At 46.9% G+C, this 14081-nt stretch overlaps 1 protein-coding gene across 1 annotated transcript in view; it reads right to left on the bottom strand.

Annotated features, from left to right (window-relative positions):
- thrb (thyroid hormone receptor beta) overlaps positions 1 to 14081 on the bottom strand; it is a 149264-nt gene that overhangs the window by 118936 nt on the left and 16247 nt on the right. The window lies entirely within an intron of this gene.

Raw genomic sequence — 14081 nt, 5'->3', positions numbered from 1 at the left:
AGCCCAAAGCGAGTACATTTCTGTTTCAATGGGACGTGTTTAATTGCAGCGTGTCTCTGCGTGTGGGATGGATGGGGCCCTCCTTACCTAAGCTCACTGGCACATTTGTAGTGCAGCGCGGAGCCACACAGGCGGGGGCACCAAAAGTGGAGATGAAGGCTGCACCACTCGTCTCCTTGGTCTGCATGAATAATTCAGGCGCGCACCAGCCTGAGAGCATCTTTCAACTTTCCCTCAAGCATGAAAACAGCGCTGCGGCTCCTCACTCTCACCACCGGGGGCACCGCACCGGAGAAAAGGCCCAGAGAAAGTTTGGCATTTCTAATATGGATCAAGTAGTAAGTATTTTTATATTGTAAGTATTTTTATATTGTATTACCGTAACCTTAAAGGAACCATACAACTGATTTTAAATACCACAGATGTGAGGTAAACATGATCATATCAACACGTTAACAATCTGGAATTATTTTGGGAATCACAGCAGCTAATTAACATATTTCCATATTAAAACATAATGGATAAATGAACATATCGCCTAACAAATCCAAATATTAATAATATGGGTGCACCTAGAACGGCCTAGTATCGGTATCGGTATTGGCCGGTATTCATGTCATTGTGTGATATCGGTTTTAACCTCTGATATTAGTTACGCCTTCAGAAACAGGAAGAGAACAACAGCTCGTGGACAGCGACTTCCTGCTGTTTTTATTCTAACAGAATAAACTTTAATCCAGTCTTTAATTCTGAGACAAAAGACCCAGAAATGACAAAATTACCACACAATTATTTAGTCTGCTAATTTGCTGACAACTAAAGACAATTCATCGATTCATAGATTAGATAAGATCAAGATGATCAAAGACCAAATCCCACTCCCATTGTCTGATAAACCTGTTTCTGTGGAGCCTGTTTCCCAAAACTGCTCTTCTTTTAAGCCTGTCACTCTAGAAGACATCTCAGCTCTGGTGACCAAGATGAACCCCTCCTCTTGTACATCAGATGCCCTTCCCTGCAGGCTCTTCCTCAAAGTGTTTGATGTTATTGGCCCCTGGGTTACCAAAATGGTAAATCTCTCTCTTTCTACTGGTGTGTTTCCTGGTCCATTTAAACATGCCATAGTTGAGCCTTTACTGAAAAAAACAAACTTGGACCCGACAGACCCCAAAAGTTTCAGACCCATATCAAAGCTCCCGTTCATGTCCAAGATCCTAGAGAAGGTGGTCTCTGAACAATTGTCAGATTTCCTTGATCAGTCAAACATTCACGACTCTTTTCAATCTGGTTTCCGCAAACATCATTCTACGGAAACCGCATTGTTGAAAGTGTCCAGTGACATTATGATGTCTGCTGATTCTGGGAAATGCACGGTTTTAGTTCTGTTGGATTTGTCTGCAGCCTTTGACACTGTCGACCATCATATCCTGTTGAACAGACTGAGGGACCTGATTGGACTGTCGGGGTCAGTTCTTCATTGGTTTTCCTCATATTTATCCGGTCGGAGCTTTAGTGTTGCTGCAAACCAAATAATGTCCGACTCAGCTGATCTGTTGTGTGGAGTTCCTCAGGGCTCCGTCTTGGGTCCCGTCCTATTTCTGCTTTATATAATTCCCCTGGGAATGATCATTAAAGAGTTTAGTGATGTGTCCTATCACCTGTTCGCTGACGATATTCAGCTCTATTGCTCTTTTAAACCTTCTGAGATCCAGAAGCTGAACTCCTTGGTCAGTTGTTTAGTGCAAATAAAACAATGGCTGAGTCAAAACTCAACAGAAACTCTGATTATTGCCCCTGATGATGCCATTCCAGGGATAAACCAGTACTTGGGTGTTTTAGGTCAGACTGCTAAACCAAGTCTTAGAAACTTGGGTGTTGTCTTTGACAAAGACATGTCTTTAGAGCACCACTCCAAGCTGTTGACGAGGAACTGTTTCTTTCAGTTGAGGAAAATCTCTAAGCTCAGGAAAATGGTGTCTCAAAATGACCTGGAAGTTATAATTCATGCATTTGTGTCTTCACGTTTAGACTATTGTAATAGCTTGTTTTCCTGTCTTAACAAGAAGGAACTCTCTCGTCTGCAGTTGGTCCAGAACTCTGCAGCGAGGATCTTGACCCGCACAAATAGAAGGGCCCACATTTCACCCATTCTTAAAGCCCTTCACTGGAGCCGGTCTCCTACCGGATACAGTTTAAAATTCTTGTTTTAACTTTTAGAGCTTTAAATGGTCAGGTCCCATCGTAGATCAGCGATCTGATTAAACCGTACACTCCCTCTCGCTCACTAAGGTCCTTGGACCAGAAACTGTTGCTGGTTCCTCGCACCCGTTTTGGGACCAGAGGAGACCGATCCTTCCAGGCTGTTGCCCCCAGACTCTGGAACGATCTTCCGTTCTCCCTACGGTCACTGGACTCAGTTACTGCTTTTAAGGGTCAGCTTAAAACCTTTTATTTAGTCAAGCACTTGTTTTACGGACTGATTTTACTGTATATTGTTGTATATGTATTGCTCACTGTAAGTTTTTTGTGTTTTTATTGTTTTATTCTGTGTTTTGTGAAGCACTTTGTGACCTCTGTCTGTGAAAGGTGCTATACAAATAAAATGTACTTACTTACTTACTTACTAGATTAAAAATGGAGATGGAAATGAGGTTTTCACAGCTGCAATCTGGAACGAGGCTCTTTGCCCTGGGGCATTGTGTAACTGTGCGCTGTCCCGTTAAATAAATACAAATACAAATACAAAAAGGCAAAAGTCAATACGTGACTGACATAACACATTTCCAAAGCAATTGCAGTGTAAAGTCAAAGCCTGTGATCTGTCATGAAGCATCAGCCGTCACATGCAGAGGACAGAAACAAGAGCTGCAGTTAGTAAAGCACGTGACCTTTGAACCCAGAGCAGAGAGTGTCACGGGGCCTTATCAGAGGGCCACATCTGTCCACACAGTCTGGGTGAAGTGAACTCAAGTCTGGTGGGATTCAAAGGCACAGTACACTCACAGGGGCCCCCACATTACACTCACAGGGGCCTCCACATTACACTCACAGGGGCCTCCATATTACAGTCACATGGGCCTCCATATTACACTCACAGGGGCCCCCACATTACACTCACAGGGGCCTCCATATTACAGTCACATGGGCCTCCACATTACACTCACAGGGGCCTCCACATTACACTCACAGGAGCCTCCACATTACACTCACAGGGGCCCCCACATTACACTCACAGGGGCCTCCATATTACAGTCACATGGGCCTCCACATTACACTCACAGGGGCCTCCACATTACACTCACAGGAGCCTCCACATTACACTCACAGGGGCCTCCACAGTACACTCACAGGGGCCTCCACAGTACACTCACAGGGGCCTCCACATTACAGTCACAGGGGCCTCCATATTACAGTCACAGGGGCCTCCACATTACACTCACAGGGGCCCCCACATTACAGTCACAGGGGCCTCCATATTACAGTCACAGGGGCCTCCACATTACAGTCACAGGGGCCTCCACATTACGTTCACAGGGGCCTCCACATTACAGTCACATGGGCCTCCACAGTACACTCACAGGGGCCTCCACAGTACACTCACAGGGGCCTCCACAGTACACTCACAGGGGCCTCCACATTACAGTCACAGGGGCCTCCACATTACAGTCACAGGGGCCTCCACATTACAGTTACAGGGGCCTCCCCATTACAGTCACATGGGCCTCCACATTACACTCACAGGGGCCCCCACATTACACTCACAGGGGCCTCCATATTACAGTCACAGGGGCCTCCACATTACAGTCACAGGGGCCTCCACATTACATTCACAGGGGCCTCCACATTACAGTCACAGGGGCCCCCACATTACAGTCACAGGGGCCTCCACATTACAGTCACAGGGGCCTCCACATTACAGTCACAGGGGCCTCCACATTACACTCACAGGGGCCTCTACATTACAGTCACAGGGGCCTCCACATTACACTCACAGGGGCCTCCACATTACACTCACAGGGGGCTCCACAGTACACTCACAGGGGCCTCCACATTACAGTCACAGGAGCCTCCACATTACACTCACAGGGGCCTCCACAGTACACTCACAGGGGCCTCCACAGTACACTCACAGGGGCCTCCACATTACAGTCACAGGGGCCTCCATATTACAGTCACAGGGGCCTCCACATTACACTCACAGGGGCCCCCACATTACAGTCACAGGGGCCTCCATATTACAGTCACAGGGGCCTCCACATTACGTTCACAGGGGCCTCCACATTACAGTCACATGGGCCTCCACAGTACACTCACAGGGGCCTCCACAGTACACTCACAGGGGCCTCCACAGTACACTCACAGGGGCCTCCACATTACAGTCACAGGGGCCTCCACATTACAGTCACAGGGGCCTCCACATTACAGTTACAGGGGCCTCCCCATTACAGTCACATGGGCCTCCACATTACACTCACAGGGGCCCCCACATTACACTCACAGGGGCCTCCATATTACAGTCACAGGGGCCTCCACATTACAGTCGCAGGGGCCTCCACATTACATTCACAGGGGCCTCCACATTACAGTCACAGGGGCCCCCACATTACAGTCACAGGGGCCTCCACATTACAGTCACAGGGGCCTCCACATTACAGTCACAGGGGCCTCCACATTACACTCACAGGGGCCTCTACATTACAGTCACAGGGGCCTCCACATTACACTCACAGGGGCCTCCACATTACACTCACAGGGGGCTCCACAGTACACTCACAGGGGCCTCCACATTACACTCACAGGGGCCTCTACATTACAGTCACAGGGGCCCCCACATTACAGTCACAGGGGCCTCCACATTACAGTCACAGGGGCCTCCACATTACAGTCACAGGAGCCTCCACATTACAGTCACAGGGGCCTCCACATTACATTCACAGGGGCCTCCACATTACATTCACAGGGGCCTCCACATTACACTCACAGGGGCCTCCACATTACACTCACAGGAGCCTCCACATTACAGTCACAGGGGCCTCCACATTACAGTCACAGGGGCCTCCACATTACACTCACAGGAGCCTCCACATTACAGTCACAGGGGCCTCCACATTACACTCACAGGAGCCTCCACATTACAGTCACAGGGGCCTCCACATTACAGTCACAGGGGCCTCCACATTACACTCACAGGGGCCTCCACAGTACACTCACAGGGGCCTCCACAGTACACTCACAGGGGCCTCCACATTACAGTCACAGGGGCCTCCATATTACAGTCACAGGGGCCTCCACATTACACTCACAGGGGCCCCCACATTACAGTCACAGGGGCCTCCATATTACAGTCACAGGGGCCTCCACATTACAGTCACAGGGGCCTCCACATTACGTTCACAGGGGCCTCCACATTACACTCACAGGGGCCTCCACAGTACACTCACAGGGGCCTCCACAGTACACTCACAGGGGCCTCCACAGTACACTCACAGGGGCCTCCACATTACAGTCACAGGGGCCTCCACAGTACACTCACAGGGGCCTCCACAGTACACTCACAGGGGCCTCCCCATTACAGTCACATGGGCCTCCACATTACACTCACAGGGGCCTCCACATTACACTCACAGGGGCCCCCACATTACACTCACAGGGGCCTCCATATTACAGTCACAGGGGCCTCCACATTACATTCACAGGGGCCTCCACATTACATTCACAGGGGCCTCCACATTACACTCACAGGGGCCTCCACATTACAGTCACAGGGGCCCCCACATTACAGTCACAGGGGCCTCCACATTACAGTCACAGGGGCCTCCACATTACAGTCACAGGGGCCTCCACATTACACTCACAGGGGCCTCCACATTACACTCACAGGGGCCTCTACATTACAGTGACAGGGGCCTCCACATTACACTCACAGGGGGCTCCACAGTACACTCACAGGGGCCTCCACATTACACTCACAGGGGCCTCTACATTACAGTCACAGGGGCCCCCACATTACAGTCACAGGGGCCTCCACATTACAGTCACAGGGGCCTCCACATTACAGTCACAGGAGCCTCCACATTACAGTCACAGGGGCCTCCACATTACAGTCACAGGAGCCTCCACATTACAGTCACAGGGGCCTCCACATTACAGTCACAGGGGCCTCCACATTACACTCACAGGAGCCTCCACATTACAGTCACAGGGGCCTCCACATTACAGTCACAGGGGCCTCCACATTACACTCACAGGAGCCTCCACATTACAGTCACAGGGGCCTCCACATTACAGTCACAGGGGCCTCCACATTACAGTCACAGGGGCCTCCACATTACAGTCACAGGAGCCTCCACAGTACACTCACAGGGGCCTCCACAGTATACTCACAGGGGCCCCCACATTACAGTCACAGGGGCCTCCACATTACACTCACATGGGCCTCCACATTACAGTCACAGGGGCCCCCACATTACAGTCACAGGGGCCTCCACAAAAGCACCATAGCATTATTTTAGTAGTCAATATGTACATTATATATTTTATTGATATATATATATATATATATATATATATATATATACATCTAATAACAAGACAATATTACAAGTGTCAAAATTATTGAATATTAAAATATATTGAATGCTTGACACGATTAAAAAAGTATATGTATATTTAGGCACTCACATTTGAATTTAATACACATATTTTGTTTAGTTTAGTATTGGAAGCCAAACAACATGCTGAAAATATGTTTTTTTAATCAGGAAATTGGATAAATACCTGTATTTCAGATGCATTTATTTCTACATAACATCAGTCATTTAGATGATTATTAGTAATACAAGTCACACAGTTTGTTTGTGTTGTTTTCTGTACAGTTTTAGTCTTTGGTTGAGTATCTGCTTCACTCAGTCCGTCTACAGTGCATCAGACACTTCCTGTTTGTCAGACCCGTATCTCAAGTCTCACATTTCCTTATCAGGTCAAGTCAAGTACAAAACTACATGGGACACGACGCAGTACACACTGTACTCATCATTGTTCTGGTGTTACACAACGTAGTGAAACTGCTGTGACGTGTGCTTCACAAGTCCTCCGACAGGTGTAATAAAGGTAAGCTCAATAACATGATAATAAGCCCACAGTTTAAAGGACACATGTCATCAGTTTAAAGGACACACGTCAGTTTAAAGGACACACATCAGTTTAAAGGACACACATCAGTTTAAAGGACACATGTCACGTTGAATCAACTTTAACTTTGACCTAGTACAAAACAGTGTTTCCTCCTCATTAGTTCATTCGAAGTTGCAGTTGGATTGATTCCTCCATGTTTGAGTAATCCTGTATAAAATTCCTGTTTTCACATACCCACCCCTAAGAAGAGGCGGGGCTTATCAGCTCTACAGTTTTGAACAGGAAGTCAATGGACCTGTTTCTATTACTGAGCTCTTTTAGATGAATATTGCGGTTTCCAAGTACATTTTAAAATAATGATCTACTTATCTTATAGTTTAATCCTAAAAAAACATGTCTCTTTCAAGATTGAGATATGAGGAACAATTTTAACACACATTTAAGCATATTTTCATTATCAGTACATTTGTTCAGATTTGATTGTCAATTGATAAGATAATAAAAGTGCAATATGGAACTTGTCTGGTGTTTTCTGGTCAGCCACTTTTCCCCATGGAGACGTTAATACTTTGCTCGGAATGTTCCAGCATTAAACTATTCATTCGGTTTTTTTCCTCCAAAGTTCAGCTAAAGCAAAAATGGATTCATAGATTGAATGATTAATACAGTTTGTGGACATATTTTCTAACAAATACAATTGAACATTTGTGGATTTTCCGTTTGACTGTGTCTTGCAGGAACACAACTTATTAGCATAGCATTACCATTAGCCAACAGAGCCATTTAAAGAATAACAGAATAAAAAGCAAAACAAATATGACAAGATAATTTTGCACATTATTATAATTCTGTTAAGCTTCCGTTCTGCTGAGCGAGTCGCTGCTCTAATGTACTTTTAGCAACCTTGCTGTGCGATTTCTCCTCAGCCCCGCAATTTCTTTCAGCATTATAAGACCTCATTTAACTGCATTTATATTAGCATACAGTCACTCAAGCTAAGTGCTTATTTGTCGCACACCAAACAATTAATGATGTTTTGTTAGTTTTGGAGGAATAAGAATGCTTGACAAAGGATTTACAGAGACACAGATCCAGGCAGTTTGGAGTGTTTGGCCACATAAGTTGTACTCTGATAATGAAATCGAAGTAGGCATGGTCGGTATAGCAGTTTCATTGTATTTTTTCTTTTCATTATTAACTTGAATATATTTGTGGGCCTTGCTGTGGATTGTGTGGATTGAGTGTAATGTTTGATATTATTGTTTTAGGTCAGAAGATAACAGATCACAGCCAGCAGGCCACTTCAAACATCCCAGATAAGCGCTATACAGTACTTTCCTCACCTCAAACTGCAGTATTGTGTATTTGTATTAGTCGACTACTATTTTATTTTGAGTATAAGGATTTCTATGGGACGGTAGCAGAAAAGAGCAGGAAAAGTGAGATTTTGCTCTAGATTTGGGAGTGAATCTTTGACTTTTCTGTTTAGTTGTTTTGCGTGAACGTCTGTGCAGCTGAACTCTTGTGAGTGCAGAGGGTTCAGAGCAAAGATTACTTCATAGATTTGGCAGCCCTAGTAGGTAGTATCGGGGGCAACAGCGCAGTGGGTAAATCGATGAGTCGCAACTTCAAAGCCTGCCACATTTTGTCGGCAACACACTTTAAGTTTTATTTTTGACACATATTTGACTCATTTACCTGATTTTGACCGTCTTGCTGCCGTCCAAACATAATCCTGATTTTACTGACGTATTTTGGGCCGTTTTAATTATTCAATGCAATGAATGAAGTGCTTTTCACAACGTAAGTAATGCATAGATATGAGCTTTGTTTGAAGTCAGAGGCTTTTGCTTGCTACAAAGCGTTTTCCGCCTCTCGTGTTTGCGGTGATTCAGAAGACGTATCATGGCCCAGTTCATCTCCTTTGTGCCTCCAACAGTCAGAGCTGGGTTAACTGTTGCCTGCAGCGGTACTTTACAGTGTATGCGTTACTTTCACCCTCCTTAGCAGCGCTCGGACCCTACGACTCATGACAAACACGGCTTTCTAGGGACAATGTGAGAAGGTAATTAGCTCTTAACTCCCTGTAAACAACACAAATTTAGCCCGATTTTAACATAGTTGTGCGACTTCAATTTGTGTCAAACTGCAGTAGAATTGTGTAGAGCAAAATGCATGAGTCCAATTGAGTCATTACACAGTTCCTAATGTCGTGAAAGCTCATGTTCAAAGTGCTTTGTGAACTTACATTAATCTGTCCGGCTCTTCACCATGAGACTGCAGTCAGTGGAAGATTAGTGAGTGCACAAGTGGGCCATGGCACATGTTGAAAAGCAGAAATAAGAGTTGGCAAAAGGTCATGCTGGCGTTAGACATGACTGCTGCTTTCTCTTGAAAATGTGTGGCACCCGCACTGCTTTTCTATTGAAAGAAGCACTCATTCTACAACCACGCTTCTGTTTGTGAGGGAGCTTTTCTAAAAACTGTGCACAGTTTGTTCTTCTAACTGAACTTTAAATTTGTATGCGCCACACTAACCTCTCTGAACCAGTGTGTTTCCAAATCCACAGGGGTTCCTCTTGCAGAAATGTCAAAGAACTTTTGCTTTAAAGCCAAAATACAGAGTGAATTAGTTCCAGGCAGACTTGCTAAAAAGCCAATTAAAATAGTCAAGCTCTGAGGCTGTGTAAGTTTCCTTGTGAATTTGTGAGTGCAGTTTAAGAACACAGTTCACAGTGTCCATGACGTCCATACAAAAGAACAATACACTGTTCAAATGTGATGAGTTCACAGAAAGGTCACAGAAAGGTAATGATGCCATATTGTGATGTCCACAATATGATCTAAATATCATTTCTATTGTACATTGAGACTTTTTAAATACAATATAAACAAAATGAATATTGAAATATAGTGGCTGAAGGTTTCTAGATAGAAATAGTATCTATTATTGATACCATTTGTCCATTAGTTGTTAACATTTTGATTTAATAATGCCACTGTCTTTGTTATAAAAGGTCTTTTCTCAAAATATGACTATATTTACTTTTCATAGTCGACTTTCACAATACTTTTTTGGTTACATTTACACTATTCTGACATCTACTATTTGACATGTCAGGGTCAGGTTTAAGCCGTCCAAACCTTTACCTGACTTCACTTACAACGTTCAGAGCCCAGAGCACGGTAACACGGCTAACAACAGCTAGCATTCGAACAGAGCAGCAGCGTTACTTCCTGGTTTGCAGATGATGCAGACAGCACACAGCGGTCTCATTTTGACCCTAAGAGCTGCATTTACAAGGTTTTTGAGCTGAGGCAAGAGACATTTTAATTTCATTGCATAAGTAATTACAGTAAAGTACAGTAATTAAATCAGCCCCTTTTACCATATATTTTTATACTTATGAACAAATGCTTACATACAGTTAAAACACTACTTTTCTGTATATTAGGCTCACTTGGTACAGTATTAATTACCATTAAATTACATTACTTACTTTACTTTAGCAGCATGTTTCCATTTTGTTTCCTTAGCAACCGTAACAAAATGGCAGCAATTTACACAAGCAACATCTAAACAGGAGAATGCCAAGGAGATCATTATGCAACCGTAACCAGGCCCATGTGTCCCATCTGCCTTCAATACACAACAGAACAACCCAATGTCAGCGCTCGAGAACTCGATTCCCCCCAAACCTACAGACAACTCCCCCCAAACCCACAGACCACTCCCCCCAAACCCACAGACCACTCCCCCCAAACTTACAGACCACTCCCCCCAAACTTACAGACTACTCCCCCCAAACCTACAGACCACTCCCCCCAAACCTACAGACCACTCCCCCCAAACCCACAGACCACTCCCCCCAAACCCACAGACCACTCCCCCCAAACTTACAGACCACTCCCCCCAAACTTACAGACTACTCCCCCCAAACCTACAGACCACTCCCCCCAAACTTACAGACCACTCCCCCCAAACCTACAGACCACTCCCCCCAAACTTACAGACTACTCCCCCCAAACTTACAGACCACTCCCCCCAAACTTACAGACTACTCCCCCCAAACCTACAGACCACTCCCCCCAAACCTACAGACCACTCCCCCCAAACCCACAGACCACTCCCCCCAAACCCACAGACCACTCCCCCCAAACTTACAGACCACTCCCCCCAAACTTACAGACTACTCCCCCCAAACCCACAGACCACTCCCCCCAAACTTACAGACCACTCCCCCCAAACTTACAGACTACTCCCCCCAAACTTACAGACTACTCCCCCCAAACTTACAGACCACTCTCCCAAACCTACAGACCACTCCCCCCAAACTTACAGACCACTCCCCCCAAACGTACAGACCACTCCCCCCAAACTTACAGACCACTCCCCCCAAACCTACAGACCACTCCCCCCAAACTTACAGACCACTCCCCCCAAACCTACAGACCACTCCCCCCAAACTTACAGACCACTCCCCCCAAAACCTACAGACCACTCCCCCCAAACTTACAGACCACTCCCCCCAAACCTACAGACCACTCCCCCCAAACCCACAGACCACTCCCCCCAAACCTACAGACCACTCCCCCCAAACTTACAGACCACTCCCCCCAAACTTACAGACCACTCCCCCCAAACTTACAGACCACTCCCCCCAAACCTACAGACCACTCCCCCCAAACTTACAGACCACTCCCCCCAAACCTACAGACCACTCCCCCAAACCTACAGACCACTCCCCCAAATCTACAGACCACTCCCCCCAAACTTACAGACCACTCCCCCCAAACTTACAGACCACTCCCCCCAAACTTACAGACCACTCCCCCCAAACCTAGAGACCACTCCCCCAAACTTACAGACCACTCCCCCCAAACCACTCCCCCCAAACTTACAGACCACTCCCCCCAAACTTACAGACCACTCTCCCAAACCTACAGACCACTCCCCCCAAACCTACAGACCACTCCCCCAAATCTACAGACCACTCCCCCCAAACCTACAGACCACTCCCCCCAAACTTACAGACCACTCCCCCCAAACCTACAGACCACTCCCCCAAATCTATAGACCACTCCCCCAAACCTACAGACCACTCCCCCAAATCTACAGACCACTCCCCCCAAACTTACAGACCACTCCCCCAAACCTACAGACCACTCCCCCCAAACCCACAGACCACTCCCCCCAAACCTACAGACCACTCCCCCCAAACTTACAGACCACTCCCCCCAAACTTACAGACCACTTCCCCCAAACTTACAGACCACTCCCCCCAAACCTACAGACCACTCCCCCCAAACTTACAGACCACTCCCCCAAACCTGCAGACCACTCACAGACCACTCCCCCAAACCTACAGACCACTCCCCCAAATCTACAGACCACTCCCCCCAAACTTACAGACCACTCCCCCCAAACTTACAGACCACTCCCCCCAAACCTACAGACCATTCCCCCCAAACCTACAGACCACTCCCCCAAACTTACAGACCACTCCCCCCAAACCACTCCCCCCAAACCTACAGACCACTCCCCCCAAACTTACAGACCACTCCCCCCAAACCTACAGACCACTCCCCCCAAACTTACGGACCACTCCCCCCAAACCTACAGACCACTCCCCCAAATCTACAGACCACTCCCCCCAAACCTACAGACCACTCCCCCCAAACTTACAGACCACTCCCCCAAACTTACAGACCACTCCCCCCAAACCTACAGACCACTCCCCCCAAACTTACAGACCACTCCCCCCAAACTTACAGACCACTCTCCCAAACCTACAGACCACTCCCCCCAAACCTACAGACCACTCCCCCAAATCTACAGACCACTCCCCCCAAACCTACAGACCACTCCCCCCAAACTTACAGACCACTCCCCCCAAACCTACAGACCACTCCCCCCAAACTTACAGACCACTCCCCCCAAACTTACAGACCACTCCCCCAAACCTACAGACCACTCCCCCCAAACCTACAGACCACTCCCCCAAATCTATAGACCACTCCCCCCAAACTTACAGACCACTCCCCCAAAACCTACAGACCACTCCCCCAAACTTACAGACCAATCCCCCAAACCTACAGACCACTCCCCCCAAACCTACAGACCACTCCCCCCAAACCTACAGATCACTCCCCCCACAGACCACTCCCCCCAAACCTACAGATCACTCCCCCCACAGACCACTCCCCCCAAACCTACAGACCACTCTTATGTTCAGTCTACAGAGTGAATGTGGGCTGAGAGACGTTCAGGGGCGTCTAGTAATTTAGCTATAACATTGCAGCTGTAATTGGTAAAAAAAAAACAGCTCTCAAACATAGATAAGCGACATCTCATTTAAGTCAAGCATTCTGGGCCAAAACAACACAGCACGCGCTAGGCCGCGGTAGAGAGAGCCTCAGTTGAATGTCCCTCCTAATCTGCTCTCTCTGCGTCTTGCTTTTAAATGTGTAACCCCTGAAGAAGACCTTCAGAGTTTCGGATTGTGAGCCCTTGGATGACACTACACTTTTCGTTTTCCTTATTTCGAAAGTTGAATTGGACAATGCAAGTTATCCAGTTTTCCTGTAAAAAGTCGTGTTTCCGCTGCATTTGTTTGTGCGTGGCGGAGTAAGCGCGGTTTTGACACGTGTTACGCCGCTACTTGATGGAGACCGTTGGCAATGGACTCTAGCACCGTGGCACTAGAGCAGCAGTAGAGAAGAGAAGCGCAAACACACTGTCCTCCCTTCTCCCTCATCTCCGTGTCACACTGACCTGTCCATTCAATTTCAATTCAATATATTTTTGTAATGGCTGAATTCACAACAGAAATTGCCTCAAAGGGCGACAGTGAGAACAGATTAAACAGTGTTCATAGGAATTTAGCAATGTCCCAGCGTCCCGTGTCCTTAGACAAATGTCCCAGCGTCCCGTGTCCTTAGACAAA

This window comes from Eucyclogobius newberryi, unplaced genomic scaffold (genome assembly GCF_026437365.1).
Source record: "Eucyclogobius newberryi isolate DKJ021-1_F unplaced genomic scaffold, fEucNew1.0.hap1 SCAF_16, whole genome shotgun sequence".
Classification (NCBI taxonomy): domain Eukaryota; kingdom Metazoa; phylum Chordata; class Actinopteri; order Gobiiformes; family Gobiidae; genus Eucyclogobius; species Eucyclogobius newberryi.
Note: the sequence above shows the minus strand (reverse complement) of the source record. Positions and strands in the feature narration are given on the sequence as shown.